This window comes from Lolium rigidum, chromosome 6 (genome assembly GCF_022539505.1).
Source record: "Lolium rigidum isolate FL_2022 chromosome 6, APGP_CSIRO_Lrig_0.1, whole genome shotgun sequence".
In the NCBI taxonomy this organism is placed as follows: domain Eukaryota; kingdom Viridiplantae; phylum Streptophyta; class Magnoliopsida; order Poales; family Poaceae; genus Lolium; species Lolium rigidum.
Window position 1 is genome coordinate 144,448,132 of NC_061513.1, and position 20,187 is coordinate 144,468,318.

Sequence of the window (20,187 nt, forward strand, 5' to 3'; positions counted from 1 at the left end):
TCCTTGTTCCACGTGTCCCTTCGGCCGACGAGACCGTCGGTGCTGTTCATGTAAGCGTCGTACTGCGCCTGGAAGAAGTCCGCCCACCAGTCATCGTTGTTGGTGGGGGCCCAGCCGCCCAGGTGGGATCGGCGGTGGCGCTGAGGCGAGCGCGCTGGATCTTGATCGCATCCCTCCAGCGATCGGTTCTTGGCAGCGGCGGGATGTCGATCCCGTTGACAGCCATCCTCCAGCCGCCGCTGCTTGGTAGGCGCATGTCCGGCGGGACAGGGTACCGCGCGTGGTACAGCGCCCACGCCTCCGCCACCGTGAGGCTGCCGCGCCCGAAGTCGTTCGCCGCGAGGATGTTCTTGTGGGAGGACGACATTGGCGCTGAGGCGAGAGGAAGGAAGGAGGTGCGGCGAGATTGGAATGTGAAACGTGGCGAGAGAAACGAGAGGGTGCTCTTTATTGTACATCGGCGGTAGGCGAGGCGGCAGCGGGGCGTTGGCCGCAATTAACGCCGGCGGATGGCCACGCGGCCATGCACGTCGAGACGCTTCACTGCGTCGCCTGGGAAAGCTGGACGCCATTAACGTCGGTTGACCAGAAGTAGGCGAAGACTTCCGTGTCAATGACACGTCGGGCCCGCCACTCCCCGCCTCGCTTCTCGATGTGTCCGGCATACCCGGAGCGTCCCCTGTGGACCAGAGATAGGCACAGAGCGCCGGACACCATATTAAACCGTGCTGGATGAAAAGGATATTTGGAGCCGCCGCGCCCCAAAAATCTTTGGGGGTCGCGGCCGAAGATGCTCTCATGCTTGGGTGCGAGCAAGTTTAGCGTGGTAGTTGCATGGTGTGTGCAAACACGTTGTCAAGCTGTCTGAGTGTTTTTTTACATACAAAATAAGTATTTCCTTCAAACGAGTTTATGAAGGTTGCACGTAGTTCAAGAAAAATGATTATAAATTAAATCAACGAAATATAAATTACATATCACAAAAATTATATACTCCACTACTTATAAACCAGAAGTAACCATCTAGACATTCACCAAGAGGTTACAATATTATAAACCTTAATCACATCGAGTCTTGCGTGGTCCACGCATGACTTGGTGGCGGCAAGTTCCTATGAACACCGCGTAATAAGAACAATCCATTAACTGACAGGACACAGGAGCAGCATGAAAAGAAACTTCTTAACACTGTTGAAAATCGGGTCTGGTCCAACCCGTTGAAACCGTGTGTATGCCCTTTTCAGAAACCATGTGCTGCCCTCGGCTTTACACTGGGACTAAATACTCTCTAGTCTCTCTAGTCTTAGCTACTAGTCTCTTTAGTCTTTGATTTAACTTTCTAAGAGCATCTCCAGCCGCGTCCCCCAAACCGTCCCCCAAAGCGCGCCGGATCGAGCGTTTGGGGGACGTGTTTTGTTCGTGTTGCCTTTGGGGACGTCGCTCCCCAGCCGCGTCCCCCAAACGCCGCCCCCAAACATTAAAAGTACTTTTTTTGGCTAGAAAAAACTATTTACTAATATTCAAATCGGTTGAACATAAACAAATTATATATAAAACTTCGGAAAAATATAATTAAATACATATAAACTATCTACTTCTTCTTCGCTGATGGCACCGCCTCGTCGTCGTCATCGCGGTGGCGCTTCCTGCTCGTCACCTCTTCCGAAGAGGCGGTGTCGGCGCCCGACGCGTCGGAGTCCTCCTCGTCGTCGGCGGTGCTCATCGGCTGCGCCTTTGCCTTGGCCTTGGCCTTGGCCTTGGCCTTGGCCGCCTTCGCCTTCGCACGGGCCACCGCCGCCGCCGCGTCCTCGCTCTCTTCTTCCTCCGCGTCCTCCTCCCAGCCCAGCCATTCCTCCTCGCTGTCAACTGGCGGCGGGGAATCGTCACCGCTGCTCGGCGTCCCGGCTCTCTCCCACCAATGGCGCCAGCCAGCGGGCTTTCCTCGCCGGAGGTGTCGGACGGGAGCTGGGAGATGTAGCTCATCGTCGCTCGGAGGTGTCGGATGAAGGCTTGGATGAATGGTGGCGTGCGTACGGCGTACGTACGGGTCTTATTGGAGCGCGGATGAATGGCGGCGCAGAAGTCGAAGAGAGCAGCGGTTGCTCTTCCGAGGAGTCGGCGCTCCATTCCGGCGGGGTTGGCGCGTCGTCGACGCGGCTGCCAATGCGACGGTTCCGCTTCCCGGCAACCGCACCGTCGCTACGTATGTGGCGGCTTGAGCGTCCGAGCCGCCGACGGGTCGTCCCCGCGCCTCCTCGCTCTCATTTTGTTGTGTCCGGCGTGCCCGGAGCGTCCCCGTGGGGCGGGGACGGGCTCGGGACGCCGGACACCGTATCGGGCCGCGCCGGACAAAAAGGGCCTTTGGGGCGCGCGGCTGGGAACGTTTTTTTGTCCGGCGCGCCCCAAATCGCTTTGGGGGACGCGACTGGAGATGCTCTAAGAGCATCTCCACTCGTACCTTCTATAGGGCGTCAGGTGGAACCGTATTTTGGACCGTACGAGTGTTATCGGCTAGAATTTGAGAATGGGGCCGGTTAACTTCTAGCCGTGCCCCCATAAAAATTCAAAATTTAAATTTGGTAAAAAACAAGCGATTTTATGGATAGTCCGGATGATCTCATACAAAGTTTGGCAATTTTAAAAAGAAACCCTAAAACTGGCCACGACCAAAGCCTAGGTGATGGTACATCGCCGTCGCGTAGTCCTGCTCGTTGTCGTCGGGCTCCTGCTTCGGCGACGCGAAATTGCTGCAGCCCTGGTCGTCATCCCTGCGTTCGCGGTGCCTGTTCGACGGCCCGGCGTCGCTGTCATCATCCAGGTCAATGAACAGGCCGAAGCGGCGTGCACACTCGGCCTCCTCGAGGCGGTGCTCCGCCGCGGACCACTACTCGATGAACTCGTCCGTTTCCTGGAACGAGGCCTGCTCGGTGATCCGTTGGCTTGGGAACTCCTCCAGGTCCTCTTCCACCTTTAAGTTGGAGCGCCGCCGACTTGTACTCTGGCGGCGGTGTCCACTCGCGCATCTCGTGCTTAGGCTGCAGGCGGCCACGGGGAAGGAAAGGCGTGCGCCGGCCACGTATTACAATGATGCCGCCCGCACACAAGCGGGGCCGCTCGTCCGGCTCCTACTTCACCGTTGCCAGGACGGGGGGAGAGGGGAGGGGGACGAGTAGGGCGAGTAGGCGCTGAAGACGAGCATGCGAGGAGGAAGATGACTGGTCTGCAACCGCTGACTAAGTTGGCCTACGACGACCGACCGGTTCGCACGCCCTCTTCCTGCCCTGTTTCTCTCCAACTTGCGCTCATCCGACGCTCACGCTAGCCTCCATGTGGGTTGGGTTTTTCCTGGGGGTGCTGGATAAGTTGTTGGGCCACGTCGGCACCAAAATACAATTTGGGGGCCCGGTTAGGCGCGTTTTTTTACGCACCTCATAGCTCTTTAGAGCAATTCCAATAGTATAGCCAACTGTTGGCTATAACAAGATGTCATATCATTTGTAGTCATCATATAGCTAACATGTACAATAGTTGGCTATAAGAATGTAGTACTTTACTAATATATGGCCCACCTTTCACTCTGACAAGGTGTCTAGGAGCACGTGCAAGAGCTGGTTATTGCATAGTAGCCCACCTCCCTTCTCTCTCCTCTTCTCTCTCCTCCAACTCATCTAAAATATATTATTTAATATCTTATAGTCAGCTGACTGGACTCTATTGTACTTGCTCTTAGAGCAATTCCAATAGTATAGCCAAATGTTGGCTATAACAAGATGTCATATCATTTGTAGTCATCATATAGCTAACATGTACAATAATTGGCTATAAGAATGTAGTACTTTACTAATATATGGCCCACATTTCACTCTGACAAGGTGCCTAGGAGCACGTGCAAGAGCTGGCTATTGCATAGTAGCCCACCTCCCTTCTCTCTCCTCTTCTCTCTCCTTCAACTCATCTAAAATATATTATTTAATGTCTTATAGTCAGCTGACTGGACTCTATTGTACTTGCTCTTAGGGAGCCTTTAGACCATCTAGGTTGACTATAGATGATATAGCATTTAGCTTATAGCCAACGGTTGGCTCTACTATTAAACTTATTTTTAGTCATTACTAGTACATTGATTAGAGGCATCTACTCTGGCGGGTAGCATCTTTTTTGGTGAACGACTTTAGCATTGACTCACATTCCACTAGTAGTTCAATACTGATTCTCGATGGTGCGAATGTGGATGCATTCAATGTACACGCGGTATTGACTTCTTTAGGTTTTTTGTATAGTTTTGACATGCAAGAGAAATACAAACAATAACCAACTGGTTTGCACAAAACAAATTAAAATAGAAAAATAAACAGTTATAGTACCGTGGAATCCCCCTCTGTACATGCGTATACACAGTTATAGTACCGTGGAATCCCCCTCTGTACATGCGTATACACTAAGTTCCAATAGGTCAAGGCCAGGTCTATGTGGTAATTTACATCGTGTTATAATTATGCAGCAAGACGTTGAAGCATAACCTAAAGCTACCTTCTAGTCTCTAGCTTCCATGGCCAAGCAGAGTTTGCCGGAAAGGAGAAAAATGGCTGCGGTGCTCTTTCTAAGCCTTCTTTCATCACTCTCCTTCCAGTTTTGCTCTTGTGCTTCCCCATGGCAGGCTATGACCACCGGCTCATCCATGACACCACAAGATCATGATAGAATCTTTCTCCTCTCACCAGATACCACCTTCTCTTGTGGCTTCCATCAAGTTGGAACAAATGCTTTCACTTTCGCCATCTGGTACACCACCGTGAAAACGGTTGTCTGGACGGCGAATCCTTTCTCCACGGTGAATGGCTACAGTTCCCTGGTGAACCTTTACGGCTCCAGGATATCGCTGAACAAGGATGGAAACCTGGTCCTGACAGATACAAATGGCTCAACGGTATGGGAAAGCAAGACATCTTCAGGCAAGAACACAATTGTTTCCCTCCTCGACACGGGCAACCTTGTGATCATTGATTCTGGCAACAAAACTGTGTGGCAGAGTTTTGACTCACCAACAGACACCCTGCTCCCTAGGCAGAACCTGAAGAAAGACACAAGGTTAGTCTCTGGTTACCGTTACCTCTATTTTGACAGCTACAATATCTTGCGCCTATTGTATGATGGCCCGGAGATTACAAGCATCTACTGGCCAAGCCAATATGCCAGTACACCACTAGCTGACGGGCGCAATAGATATAACAACACCAGGGTAGCATTTCTTGATGAGGAGGGTAATTTTGTGTCAAGTGATGGGTTTAAGATAGTGGCTTCAGATTCAGGCCTCGGGGTCAAGAGGAGGATTACAATTGATAAGGATGGCAATTTCAGAATGTACAGCCTGGATGCATCAACAGGGAGCTGGGTAGTTACAGGGCAGGCTTTAATACAGATGTGCTATGTGCACGGATTATGTGGCAAGAATGGTCTTTGTGACTATTCAGGAGGCCTTAAGTGTAGATGCCCTCCAGAACATGTCATGGTTGATCCAACAAACTGGGACAAGGGATGCAAACCGACATTCACAACTAGTAGCAAGCAACCAGATGAGGACTTCACATTTGTAAAGCAACCTCATGCAGACTTCTTTGGCTTTGATCTGAGGTCTAAGCAATACCTGTCATTAGAAGAATGTTGGGACATATGCCTGAACGATAGCTTATGTATATCGTTCACGTACCAGGGTGGGGCTGGTTGGTGTTACATGAAATACTTAAACTACAATGGTCAGCAATACCCATATTTTCTTGGAGATAACTACATTAAAGTATCAAAGAGTTTCAACAGTTCAGCATCCTCAATCTCCAAACAAGAAAGCCTAACATGCAGACCCGGTTCTGAGATCATGCTAGGATCAGAAAATATGTATGGAATAAAGAAGGACACCATAAAGTGGATATACTTCTATGTATTTGCTGCAATATTGGGAGCTCTAGAGTTGCTTGTTATTGTGACAGGGTGGTGTCTTTTTTTCAAAAACAGTAACATGCCCAAGTCAATGGTGGATGGATACAAGATGATAGCAAACCAGTTCAGGCGGTTTACATACAAAGAATTGAGGGAAGCAACTGGAAAGTTCAAAGAAGAGATAGGGAGAGGGGTGCTGGAATTGTTTATAGAGGAGTACTTGAGGACAAAAGAATAGTGGCAGTAAAGAAACTTGCAAATGTTCAACAGGGGGAAGAGGAATTCTGGGCAGAAGTGACTCTAATTGGAAGGATCAATCACATAAATTTGGTCAGGATGATGGGATTTTGCTCAGAAGGGAAAAATAGGCTATTGGTATATGAGTATGTGGAGAATGAGTCACTGGACAAGTACCTCTTTGGTGAGAGTACTGAAAGTTTGCTCGGCTGGAGCCAAAGATACAAGATTGCCTTGGGCACAGCAAGGGGTCTTGCTTATCTTCATCATGAATGCCTTGAGTGGATTGTGCATTGTGACGTGAAGCCAGAGAACATACTCCTAACTCGAGATTTCGATGCCAAAATAGCAGACTTTGGACTAGCCAAGCTTGCAAAGCGAGACAGTGCTAGCTTCAATTTCACCCACATGAGAGGCACAATGGGCTACATGGCACCAGAATGGGCGCTGAATATGCCGATCAATGCGAAGGTTGATGTTTACAGCTACGGTGTTGTACTTCTGGAGATTGTGATTGGAACTAGGGTCTCAAGTGGCGTAATTGTCGATCAAATACGAGTTGAGTTTACAGACATTATCCAGGAGGCCAAACATATGCTAGCTACCGAGCGTATCACTGATCTGGTGGACGCCAAACTGAAGGGGTGTTTTGATCCAGAGCAGGCTACTGCAATGGTGAGAATAGCTGTTTCATGCCTTGGAGACAGAAGCAAGAGGCCGACAATGGATGAAATTCTGAAGGCTCTTATGGCATATGATGATGAAGAAGGCCATCCTGCCTATTCATAATGAGTATTGACATGAAGGGATGCAAAGATTGGGATATGCACAATGTTTCTAAAGTATATTGACATTATGTGCCAATAGGCATAAGTACACAAGTATGAAAGAGCGAACTGCTGTGCGCATTCGCTAGAACCTATTGTAATATGTGCCACATTTTGTGTTTTAATTGTAACCGATGAACAATATGATGGGCTGGTGTTTCCTTGCATATCGGCATCAAGTGTTATGATAACAGCAATGTTATAGGTCTGCCTACTGTCAGGTTTCTTTTTTATCTTTTTTTTTTTTTGGCGGGAAGCCATCAGGTTTCTTTGAGTTTATCAAAGGATCCGGGGATGAGGATACCTGCTGATCTAAAGAAAACAACAACAATGCCATGTGTTTTGTTCTAGAAAACCGTTTTCATGTCTCCAGTCTCCCCATCAAAAGGGAACCACTCGATACGCAACGCAAAAGAATATATGTGGTTCAAATTGATGTATAAGGAAAGTCGCCACATAAGCCAGCACCATCTGGTGGATTACATGCGGCAAATTAGTCGGCACAAGCAGTCCTGATGCAGAGCTTGTTTAGTCACGCTAGAATCTTCAAGAAATGGCAATGCCAACTGCCAAGTAGTATTATAGCAAACAGGAGATAAATTTAACTGGACAAAAAATGACGGGAACTTGGAATATTACATACACTGGGCGACAGTACCTGCAAAAATTGAGGGGATTGTGCCATAATAATGGCATTATGATAGCAGCATAGATCGAGTCCTCCGAGGGCTCATACGCGGCGCCGGCGTTGCCCGAAGCTGAATCCGGCGGAGGGGAATGGCTAATGAGGGCGCCGCCAGCGGCAACCGCGGAGGGGGTAGGGAGTTCGGAAGCCGAAAGGCGGCCGCGAGCGCTGCGGTGAGGAATTTGTTTTTCCGTTTTTTTTTACAGTAGTAGAATGCCGGAGCGAGGAAAGTGGGCATTGGGCTGCGTACGGGCCACTGGGCCTCTTTCCACTCGGCAGCCTGGTTCCGTTTCACACGGGAGAACGGAGTCGACGCCGGGCGAAGGCAAATTTCTGAGACCAGTGGCATATCTAAAGGTATAAACGATGCCCCCCATAGGGGGATTCACAGCGAATTGAGCTTTTACACCGTCGGATCTTCCTATCAAGCACATCTCGTCCGTGCATTCTAAGCTGAGAGCGATGGTGTTGGTTGGCTCTCACAGTGCGTTGGCGTTTTTCTGTTTGTCCTTCTGCTAGATGAAGCCATGTAACGGCTGTGTTTTACCCGCCTGAGACTGCTCGCGGGTCCCACCTTCGGTCGAGTCCGCTCGTCAGTCGCACTGGGTGGGATTTGGTTTGGTTAGACGTGACATTAGCCCCTTGAAAATATCTCCATCTGCAGGGGTAGTGTAGGCCTTTCGCCAACAGCCCCCAATCACGTCGCGCAGTCCAACTCTCCAATCCCCTGCCTCTTCCGGTCTTCCCCATGCCCAATCCCCTCCTCCTCCCAGCTCCCACTGCCGCCACCTTCCTTCTCCTCCACCCCTCTCCCCTCCCCGTGCATTCACCACTCTCATCGTCAAGCGCGACAGCCGGCTGGGGACCGGTTCCTCCAGCCACGTTCGTCTTCATCGTGCAGCGGCAAGATGAGGGCGGCGAAGGCGGCGACGACAGCGGACGGAGTTCCTCCTTTGCAGCGCTCGCCGGGAGGACCCCGACCTGCTGCGCCACAACGCCAAGCCCGTCCGACGGGAGGAGCACGGGCTGCTGCACCACGACGTCGAGCCCTCGACATCGATCCCGCCGGCGGAACGGCGGCCCGCGGCAGTACCGTCGTATATTCCTGGAGCTGCCACCACGCGATGTCTTGTCGCCTAGAGTGTCGGTACTCCACATGAGGTGACAGATGAAGGTAAAGCCTTTTTTCTTTATTTTCTTGTTGGATCTAGATATTCTATTGTTCACGGGGCTGGAATCGAATTGATTCACCCCTTGGTTTTTGCTCAACGAGTAGGAGATTTCAATGGATAGGAAGCAAATGGTAGTCTACCCCACTCTGGCCAGAACCTGCAGTATATTACTCCACCAATCAGATTGGTTGCTATCTGGTCGTGATTGGTTCTCGTCTGCTTTTGAGAAATAGTTGCAAATTGCATATGTACATATGGTAGCTTTTCAGAAATATTTGTTTTTATGTACAGATCTTGTTTGTATATCATGAAAGAGCTTGAAAAATCGATGTTCTATTTGATCACATATGAACTGCTTCTTTATATTCAAAGAGTCAATTTATTCATGTTTGTAGGCATGCGCTTGCGTGTTTCTTGCAGTTTTTGCCTGCTCTCCCTCCATCCCTGCCAGCAGGCTCACAAGGTATTATGGATTTCTTGCAGTTTTTGGCCTGCTCTCCCTCCATCCCTGCCAGCCGGCGCACAAGGTATTGAGGAAACCAACCACAGTGCAAATTCCACTGGCACTCCAAGACATGGATACATGTTAGGTATGCATCACCCTTCTGCTTCACTCCAATTCAACCAAACTTGAGCACTCACATCATGTTTTACTCTTGGTTTATTGAATCTGGGAGATGATCTGGAGCTGCTAATTTTGGGATGATATGGTTTCAGCCAAGGATCCAATACAGTGGTGATCTGAAGCGGCTACATGTTTTTCTACAACTACCATCCAGATTTGCAGGTGTCCTTTGTTTGTCAATCATAAAACAGGTTTGAAATTTATGCAGTTCCATCTACTGATTGTTTTATGTACCTATGGGCTTCAGTAAGTACTAGATATTTTTTCAATCACAAATGTTGTTTCTACTGTTAGATTGAACGTATCCATGTTTCTAGGTACCAGAAGAACTGTAGTTGCCAACATTTAATTGCAGCGGGTCATGTCCATTTGGCCTTTTGGTTTCTATAAAACTTGAAACAGTAGATAAAATGTTGTAATTAGGATGAGGATAGATATAAAACAGTTCTGCTAGCTAAAGAAAGGGGAAAAACAAGCTGCCACTAGGCGCTGGTAGCATTTGTATCACTTTCAGTACATTTTTTTTATTAATTAATGCATTCTTCATATCAACCCGCAGCTTAGTCAAACAAGGGACCCAAAGCCGATGGAAGAATAGGAAGGTACCCAAGATCCCGAAGGGGCACACACTACAGTCTGGTATCCATGGTAGTGATTCGTGCGGCAAACCCCACCTTTGATGTCGCTGAGGTATTTTATCTGTCACCAATGAACCTGATTGGTACGGGTTTTCACTATTGTTCTACTTCTATTTCCGTGTTACTGATTTTTTTACTTCAGAATTCACATAGCTACCCTAAAGTTAGTTGAGGGGATCATGTATATTGTTGATTCCCAATCAATTATACCCATCCTTACACTAGATTATATGTCTAACGGTTGTCCAGATACCTCTACTCTGACATATATGAACCTCTTATGATCATTTCATTATTCATATTGTGGTGACTACTAAATACTCATGGATGGCAATATAAATGAAAATACTTGATAACCAGTTAGCTAATAATGTTCCTTATGCATCCTTTCCATATACCGGAAGAGGGTTGTAAGATAAATCAAACAATACATCATAATGACCCAAGGCCCCCGGATAATGGCATGTATGAATGTTGGTGCCATAGGTTTTGAAGTTTTTATGTGGCTGGACAAACATTAGTTAGTGATATATAGCAATGGAATGTAATGTCGTTCAAATTTTTTTCTAGCCATTGTTCCTATTATTTTTTCATTTATATTTGCTCACGTTAGAGCTATGGTATTCAGAGGAGGGGGGTACCACTACCCATGGTCCGAGGTTGCATCCAAAGGACAAGTAGCTTGTGTTTTCTGTTGTAGTTTTTTCGAAAAAGTTATTTTTGTCTCTTGGCAATATATCTTTGCTCCGTTTATGAGTTACTTTGAATGATGGATGCACTATTTTAGTCAAAATGTTTGTGACTGGATTTTTATATTAACTATGTTTGCTCACGCCAATATTACTATGCTTTTATATCAACTATGTTTGCTCAAATGATTCAAGAAAAGAATGAACAACTTGAATGAAAGATCGTTGTTTGAAAGCAGTAGAATTTTAATAAAAAGTTTACCATGTGTAGGTACAATCTAAATCACTGGTTTATAAAAGGATTATAACCCCAAATCCAATATCAAAACTGATTGTTGTGTTGCTTTAATTATGTGCAACCTGATTGCGGTTCTACCATGGTGATGACGTGAAATATACCACCTTTTACTAGGCTTTATTATTCAATAGCTATACGTAAAATGATCTTAGTTTCTTGAGGCATTAATTCTTGCTGGCAGGGTTGAGTTGAGTAAAGTAAGACATGTGGGGAGTGAGCTCCAAGATAATTTTGGGGGAATTACAGACTGTGTGATCCCCGCCCATTACTTATTGCAGTTATCGGTTCTCTTTCTATGTAGGTTGTTTGTGTGCTAGCTTTAAGCATTATTTCTCTTTGTGTTGTGCCTATAATGTGACAATATATGACACTCTACGGTCTACACTATTATGCAGATTAGTGCCTTATTGGAAACAAATGCCCCTATCGAGTGTACGGGGCAATGTGGCTACCTATCCCTGAAATGGCACATAAAGATCAGCTCTCCTACTTTGGATCCATATTACTTCAAAAAAGGTCAGCTCTACTCTTTACCTGGTATCCATTTTTTATTTCCTATATGTATTACAGGGTGACGATGTGTGCTGCTTTGTTAAGTGTGGATGGATGCAGAATGGAAGGGCAGAAGTAGGATCAGGATGAACAATGAGGAGATATGAAGGCTACTAGAGCTGGGCCTCGAGCCATGATATATTCCCCATCTGGCAGTGGCAAGCTGGAGCATGTCTATTTCTCTACGACAGAAGGCAGCATGCCTCCCTGATGGACAAGAAGCAAAGGGATCTCAAAAGGTAGGAATCTCTTATCGTGCTATTCAGTTTTGAGTCTCTCTTCTCCTTGGATGATATCCATCTTTTTGATTGGAATAGTTTCCCTTTTTAGGTTTAAATAATGCAAGGGTGCTTTTGCATCTTTGTTAAGAAAAGGATTAATGCGGATATCGATTGCCACAACGTTACATACAGGTTCAGAAACAATGACATGGATTGTCCTCTTAACATACAGGTTCAGAAACGATGACATGAATTCAAGGTCTAATCATGTTCCTTTTAGCATTCCTGGTATGTCGCTAGCTTTTCAGATATTTTTACTGGCCGTATGCATTGTCAGGTGGCTTTTCCAAACATGTATTGGAACTCAATAGAGGTTGATTCCAGTGACATTTGATGGTACATATCGTCTCTTTTGTGACTTGCAGTCTGTTCCTAAATTATTTGCACTCTGCAGGTTAAGAGGACAATCCCAATGAACTATTGTGCATGTCCAATGAATGACATTCTGTTAGCACATTCCATATTTGGTGTTCTGGTAGTGCGATGGATTATATTAGCCAGCAGTGGCGAATGAGAAACCGCAGTGGAGGGCGCCGCTTGGCCTCCACGGCAGCCGTTTCCATGGGCTCTTCTGCTTTGGATGAACTGCAGCAGCGTGGCCTGTAGCTAGCACACTCTGGATTGCCATGATCGATCGCAACAGCCACCACACTGGTTTCCTCATTAGAATTTTTAGGCTGCTGTTGGGTCTCATATCGATCATGGCAAGTTTGCTCACCAAAACAATTAAGCACATTAATGGAAAAAAAATTGTTTGGTCCCCTCCCTTGTATTCATGTGACCTGGTACGTTATCCATCGAACATCAACATCAAAGATGTCCAGGGGATTCATCCGTGCAGAGAGCTCTCCTCCTGGTTTGATCTGGAGAGGTATTTTTTCAAAATGAGGATCTGGAGAGGTAATTACTTGCATACTATGTACATTTTCTCATGCTTATATGTAATAAATCTGCTTATTTCTTAAGGTTTGCTTAATTGTCATGTCAGTTTGGTTCAACAGTAATTGATGATCCAAAGGAATCACTAGCATCATCTAACAAAGCTTCAACGGATAGGAGGTGATAAGATTGGGCGAGATAGAAGAGATCATAAGAAAGATGATGAATATTACTGCGCTGCTCTTCACCTTCAACTGCGACCTCGCTGAACTAAGGTGTCCTCGACAAGTGCGAGCCTGGCAAGGCCACTGCCTCCACCCTTGCATTGCCCTCGCTTCAGCTTCTGCAGGAAGTTACAGGGAACAAATGCTGCTAAGCCATTAGGATTCTACATGTCTAAATTCATTTACAGTTGTTCGGTGTTGTTCAGTGCAGTTACCAGGACCTCAATGTGTCCATCTGAATTGATTTCGTGGAATTGCGGATTGGATCTGCAGATTCTATTCATGGTACAGGGAGGTATAACTATGAGAAAGTTCCGCCGCCAAATATTATCATTTTTTTATATTTGATTCATGTTCTTTGCTGCTATTTCCAGCATCTCCACATGTAGTTATGAGGAAAAGGTCCTAATACGCAACTTTGGAGAAGAGATGAATGGTGCTTATCCTTTTCTAATATATACAAATTTGTATGGGTTGCACGAGGTCAGGTAGAGTTTTTCAGTTAGTTCTGAAACAAGAAACTATAAGGCATGATTTATTTGCAGACTTTGCATGTCACCAAAAGCATTGATTTATCTATAGGCATCACCACAACGTTAGCTGGTGAATAGAGGTTTGTTCTTTGCTTTTTTGTGTCTTTTCTCATATTTCATAAGTTGTATGTTTCCTTTTCTTCATTTCCATATATTTTCTGGTAGAGGATAGTGAATTATAGCATGTGTCTTCCTGTTTCTCATAAAGGCACGCCTCTTTGTTGATGTGCAGATTCACACTAGCATAATTTCTATTTCTTATAAATCCTGCTTTTCTCAAATAACAAAGTGGAATAGACATCAAGATTCTTTCTATTCACCTTTCAGCATAGGATCCTTCAGTTGACTGAGAAGTATTATCGGGCAGTTCAGCTTGATCACATCACATCGAGGTTTGGCCTGGTCCTAAGATCTATAACTGGCATTAAATGATGAGTAGCACCTCCTTGACCATATTCCGTAATTTAGTTCTCTCCCCTTTCTAACTCAGTATACTCTTATGATTATAGGTCTTCTCTTTTGTATTGTTACAAACTATCCTAGCTTATCATGGCTACCTCTGTTCGAACTCTGAATAGATTAACTTGGGTTTTGTTATCCAATTTGTTTTTTTACAAAAAGCTATTGTAAAACCTGAAATCCAAGTTAACCAAAATATTATGCTAAACCCTGTGAAATGAAATCTGTTATTGAGCTAAAATAAGATCTGAGTGATATAGCTACAACTGACTTAAAACTAAATCAAAATGCATACTATTGATTTACTTCATGTGTTTTCTTTGCTTTTATTGTTCTTCCATTGGTGATTGCTCATTTATTTATCCTGACAATGACAAATAAGGACTGATGTTTGTTGCCTTTTTTTAGTAGCTTGATTCAGTGGCTAATTAATTGTACATAATGATATATATAGTAGTATTAGAACTCAGGTATGTACAATTGTACATTGATAGGCCCGTATGAGCAGCAACCACGTTATAAACTTCATCGAATCGTTCCCATCCGCTACCATTTTACTTAATCAATGCAAAAAATATTGAAGATCAAGAGGAATGTGTACCTTCAGTTTAAAGCAATATTGCTTCAAGAACATGCACAATAATGCCACTAGAAAATACTTGCACTGATGCTTGCTAGATTGAAGTTTAGAAAATATCTGCAAGTTGAGAACCAAGAAATACGGAAACTGATGTCAATAAATAATCTAAATACATCATAAATTCAACCAAATATATGCAATTAGAGAAGGCAAACTGATGCCAGAAGGGTTTGAACTGTAGGTGCATTTTACCGCTTCTTACCCAACTCATGTTGTGCAGCTAGGTATCAAGTCACTGGAGTTCCACACTTCTGCTTGACAGCCAAAGACCCAAACATAGTCCAAAACTGCTTAACCAACTAATGGATCAGTTATCACTCATGTTCAGCATTGTATGTTATGTTTAAATCAATATGACCACTTATGCACAAAGAGAAGTAAGAATAGAACTATCAGCTAGAGCTGCAACACAAGAAAGAAAATGGGAAATACCTAATTAGTTTCACATGTTACATTGTGTTTTCCAACAGTTCATATTTATTTTAGGCTACACTGATGTTGCAAACATTGTTAGTTCGTCGACTTAGACTTTGTTTCAACAAAAGTGGTGTCAGATAATTAATAATACATTGCCATGGATGTTATAATTATCTGGCAAACGATTGTGCATAGACTATTTTAGTTTTCCTATGTGAATTGCTGGTTTTAGTGCCATCCAAATGTCCACCATCATTGTTACCTATATTTGGAGCTATGCAGTTTTTATCTGTTTCCAATGTCCTTTAAATTATAGCATCATGTTCTTCTGATGCTACCTGATTTATTCAAATTTGCTTGAATATTACTATTGTGCTATTATATTGATTAGTCCGCTTATGCATATCTCATGCAAGTGCAGATATGGTTGATGACCTAGAACGTTGGCATTCTCGGCCTATTGACAATGTCAGGCTGAAACTGGGGAATAAGGACAAGAGCAATCAGAAATGGACAAACGTGTATGCCACAACGCAGGGCAGCACTGGTCATATAGGAGAAACATATGAAATCCCTGTAACCAGAGTGTGTAGCCTGTAACTGCAGATCACAAGTTAATGGTTACACATCTGAAGATGAATATTTTTTCATGGAAATGCTAAACATGCTTTTAATTGATGCATAAGTCCAAATAGTGTACCAATTCGTGGTACACTAATGCGAGATCAGTGTCCGGTAATACAGTAATACAGTGTGTCATTAGAGTATAACCTTACTGGCGAGCATGTATAGACCGACACCAGCAGTATAAAATATTGAAAGAGCTGGGTTCAGCTAAAGATATGACCTGGCAAAATCACCATAATACGCATAGAGAAAGCCTTGATCATCTGCATCAACAAACCGATGTATCAAATCAGTGAAAAAAATACAGATTAAAAAATAGAGAGAACTGAAAGGTGTAGAAAGCCTTGCAAGGACTGCACGGGCTGCTCTCCCTGGAGTCTAAACAAAACGACCGACAAGAATTTAATATCCAGAGTTGACTATGCACCACAGAGAAGTATCAGTACTCACCCATCGGACTCGGAGGAGGTGGCGGGCGGGCAGAGCAGCAGCCTCTTGGAGGCTTGGGAAGGGCGACAGGGAGGAGGACGGCTGGCGGAACCGCCGTCCCCAGACGAACTAGGCGCCTCCATGGATGGAGCTGGCAGTGGCGTCGCAAAAGCGTGACCGTGACGGACGCGGAGAAGCATTCCAAGCTTTGGATGGGAGGAATGATGCGAACCCACAATTAGAGCAGCTGCCTCCAGGCTCCAGCCCAGCTCCCTCACGAGGTCGCACGGCGGCGCAATTTGACGGGGGCCTCGGGAAATCGGCGTATTGCCGCTTCTCCCCGCATGTTTCTTCCCTTTCCGCTATCTTGCCGACGAGGGAAGGCCTCGAATAAGCCGACACGAGCTCTGGAGAGATAAGGAAATACACATGCAAGGAGATGGGAAGCATTGTCGGTTAGCTAGAGAAAAGAGGGGATCCCCTTCCCTGTATTTATCGACGAGCTGCAATCTTTTACTCCGTAGTTCTTTTTTTACGGCTAGCTCTTTTCTGGCGTTTATGGGTTCACACTTCACATGTGGCCAAGAAGCGAGACGACGGCACAGACTATGGAGGATGTGGAAGCCTGGCAGGCCGATGGTGGTGTTGCCGGATCCCGGCTGGCGCCGCCGACCGCCGGAGCGCGAGGCCAATACCACGACGGAGCACCGACATCTTGCATTCGATGTTCTCCCTCTATCGTGTGGTTCATGGACACGGCTAGCTCTTTTCTGACTTGTGCTGAACGGAATAAGTATATAGACTAAGCAAAAAAAAAATGAGAACAACGTACAGACTAACACCGCTTAATCAGCCTAACCTATCAATACTAGCACTATGCCCGCGCGTTGCCGCGAAAGAGGCAAGAATTTTTTAGTTAACATAAGAAATATGTTTGCATGGTTACCGATATGCTTCAGTTCATCATGTAGAGCACATGGGCATGCAATTGAGGCGGGGTTTCAGTCGAGGAACTCGAGGCTTGTCTAGTGATCTCCTACTTTTAATATTAATTGGATTTTTTTATTTGTATAGCAGTCTAGCCCGTGCTTATCTGATGGTTCTCAGCAGAGAAGCAAACAAGGGAGGGACGCAACGACGGGGCTAGGCCGTCAGCAGCAAATAGTCTAGGTTTCTACAACATTATTTTGTATAGTTTCTACGTACTACATTATGCTTTTTAAATATTTTGCAAAATAAAAAATGGATCACCCGACTGGAAGCACACACAGACGCAAATAGACGCGCGATTAAAATATGTCCGCGTGGTAACGCAAACGAACGCTCGTGACCACTTTTGAGCGTCCGATATACATCGTTCTGTTGGAGATTCCCTTATGTGACGTGCCGTTGCGGGCGTCGTAGTCTCTTTGATCTCTTTGATCTAGCAAAGATGGGCCATTGCCTGGCACAGCACACGACTGAATTATGGCGGTGAGGCAAGGTGCTCCATGGATCCTTTGCTTTTAAGGCGATGTCAGAACAACTCTACCTGCTGTCTATCTGATCTAGACATTCCAAAACAATGGAAATTTTTCCTTTTTTTCTTCTATCGTTCAGTCAATTTTGGCAAGATCTAGGAGTCGGATTCTGAATCATGAGGAGTCCTTTTAGGCAACGGCTTCTATTTCTATCTGGGAGTCGGATTCTGAATCATGAGGAGCCCTTTTAGGCAACGGCTTCTATTTCTGCAGATCCGATCGCGAGGTGGCAGGTTTTTTTTATCATCATGTCCGATCTGATTGCAAGGTTCATTTTTTTTATCGCGGGGTAGCTGGCTTTTTTGATAGTACCGTCCGGAAACAATTTCTTCCCCCCCCTAAATGTTGTGTGCATAAGCGAGTTAGCCTAGGTGGGATTTCCAGAGAGATGTTGGGCCTAGATTTTTTCCTCTTTGGCCCGTTTGTGACACCAGGCAGCCACCTATTGCAATTTAATAGTAAAGATTGCCTATCAACATAAGAAAGCTCAATATTATTACTACAGCTAGCCCACTTTATTATAGATAAATATTAAAATTGGCCGTTCCTGTTTTTTAGTTAGTTCGTTTATCCTATGTGCCATGGCCTCTAAAGACCATGCTGCACCAAGCTTATGTAGCTGTTGCTTTTCGTGTTATTTCCTTAATTCTATTTCTCTTGAAAAAAAACCATGAAGTGTTTAGTTGTGTAATATATTCCTACATTTTCATGATTGTATAGAACCGTTTGTTGTTTGCTGCTCCGTTTGCAAATTCGTTTGTTTGATCCTAATTTCATACTATTAACTTCGTTTTGTAAAATCTAAATTACACTTTATCATTTATTCACCTTTTCTCATCGTTGTTAAACAAACTGGATATCGGCGTAAATCTCACGGGACCATTCGCCAAGGCGCACGAGCTCAGGCTACCCCGATTCAGTCTCTTCCGGCCGCCTCCGCCCCAGTGCCTCGAACCGCACCAATAATCGCCGGACCTCTGGCCCATTGTTTCGACCTCCGTGAGCAGCAGCCGGCAGTCGACCCGCATCGGCAGCCAAAATCGCAATAAAGTAAACAAAAAACAAAGGAATCCTCCTGAGCTGCGTTGGTGGGCTTCCAGGCTAGACTGCTGCCTCCCAGCAGGCTAGCCCGTCGGACATGGGCTTCCAGCCAACCAACACGAGAATAGCTGTGTTGAAGGTTCCCTGCTCCTCACTCGAAGCTGGAATTGTCCATAGGAAGCCAGGGACATCCAAATACGCCCCAAATTTTATCACCATTATAAAAAGTAAATATTAACATGAGCTTCACGGGATCGTGCGCCAAGGCGCACATGTAAATCTAGTTGGTATGACCGGTAGCTAGTCAGCATCGCCTGACACTTGCAGAACCAGATACTTTCGACACAAAGTCAGTAGCCCCAACTTCGAATAGAAATTTCGTTGGGATATTCGTGAAAGGGCAACGCTCAGCGTCGGGCGACCGACCCGGCTGGTAAAATCGGTTGCTGTTCCGGCCTCCGATCGCGATCTACCGGCTAGAATTAGCAGCATTTCGATTTTTACATTTTGCCCCCTGGTTTTTGGAAAATCAACCCGCGGTCCTAAGCCTATCAGTTTAAACCGAACACGTGTTTCCCTTTGCCCCCAAACTTTCGAGATATTTACAACAAAATCCGATGTTTAGTATAGCAACAAAAACCCGCCGCTTTGTGTACAAAAAATAAAAAGTATTACAACAAAATTTTCACGATAAATCTTCACATATATGTACAACAAATTATCAATATATTTACAATAATAATTAACAACAAAAACAATATTTTTTATTTGGTCAGTTTACAATAATAGTCAGTTTCCATGCAATAATATCTTTACAACAAATCGGAAACATAGTTACAACAATAATTAATAACAAAAACCAACATTATTTTATTTGGATGTTTACAATAAAAGTCTGCTTTCATTCCAGAAATATCTTTAGAATAAAGCAGTAAAATATTTACAACAAATAATTAGCAACACAGGTCACAAATAATTTGGGTGTTTACAACAAAAGTCGCAAACATCATCCACAAAAACCACAGACTACTTACAACTAAAATATATATTTTTGCAAATAATTCAAAAGTTGTTAAGAAAATAATTTAATTTGCTACAACTTGAATTACAACAAAAATTGCAAACTACATTTACAAAAGGTGTCAAACGATTACAACAAAAGTCTATTTATTTGCAAACACTGCAAAAGTGGTGAAGCAGACAATTAATTTGCTACATATTGAATTACAACAAAAAAACACCAACTATGTTTACAAAAAGTTACACACGAATACAACAAAAATTGATGCACAAAATAAACGAAGCAGCGCACCAGACAAATGGTTCCTATGTGTTTTGAGTGGTGGGCCAGAACGCGTGGACGAAAGTGATGGGCCATGCACGCGAACAGGTAATGGGCCGGATTTCAACCAAACCAGCGAGCGAGGCCCAGCAGCGCGCGTTGAACCGAGCGACCGATCTTTCCCTCGAGTCAATAGCA

The 20,187-nt window shown here is 44.9% G+C and overlaps 1 long non-coding RNA gene and 1 pseudogene across 20 annotated transcripts; both read left to right on the top strand.

The window, feature by feature from the left end:
- Positions 1-4,582: 4,582 nt before the first annotated feature.
- LOC124659552 lies at positions 4,583-6,960 on the top strand (annotated as a pseudogene).
- A 1,764-nt stretch (positions 6,961-8,724) lies between these two features.
- LOC124667895 lies at positions 8,725-15,642 on the top strand. Of its 20 annotated transcripts, none has more exons than XR_006991468.1 (11): positions 8,725-8,857; positions 9,339-9,445; positions 9,573-9,642; positions 10,040-10,170; positions 11,501-11,621; positions 11,703-11,896; positions 11,988-12,838; positions 12,940-13,477; positions 13,587-13,654; positions 13,807-13,966; positions 15,512-15,642. It is a non-coding gene; the product is annotated as an uncharacterized LOC124667895 (long non-coding RNA). The 20 variants fall into 20 exon arrangements; XR_006991465.1 differs by having other exon boundaries at positions 13,902-13,966; XR_006991466.1 differs by having other exon boundaries at positions 12,940-13,336; positions 13,416-13,477; positions 13,587-13,966.
- Positions 15,643-20,187: the final 4,545 nt, after the last annotated feature.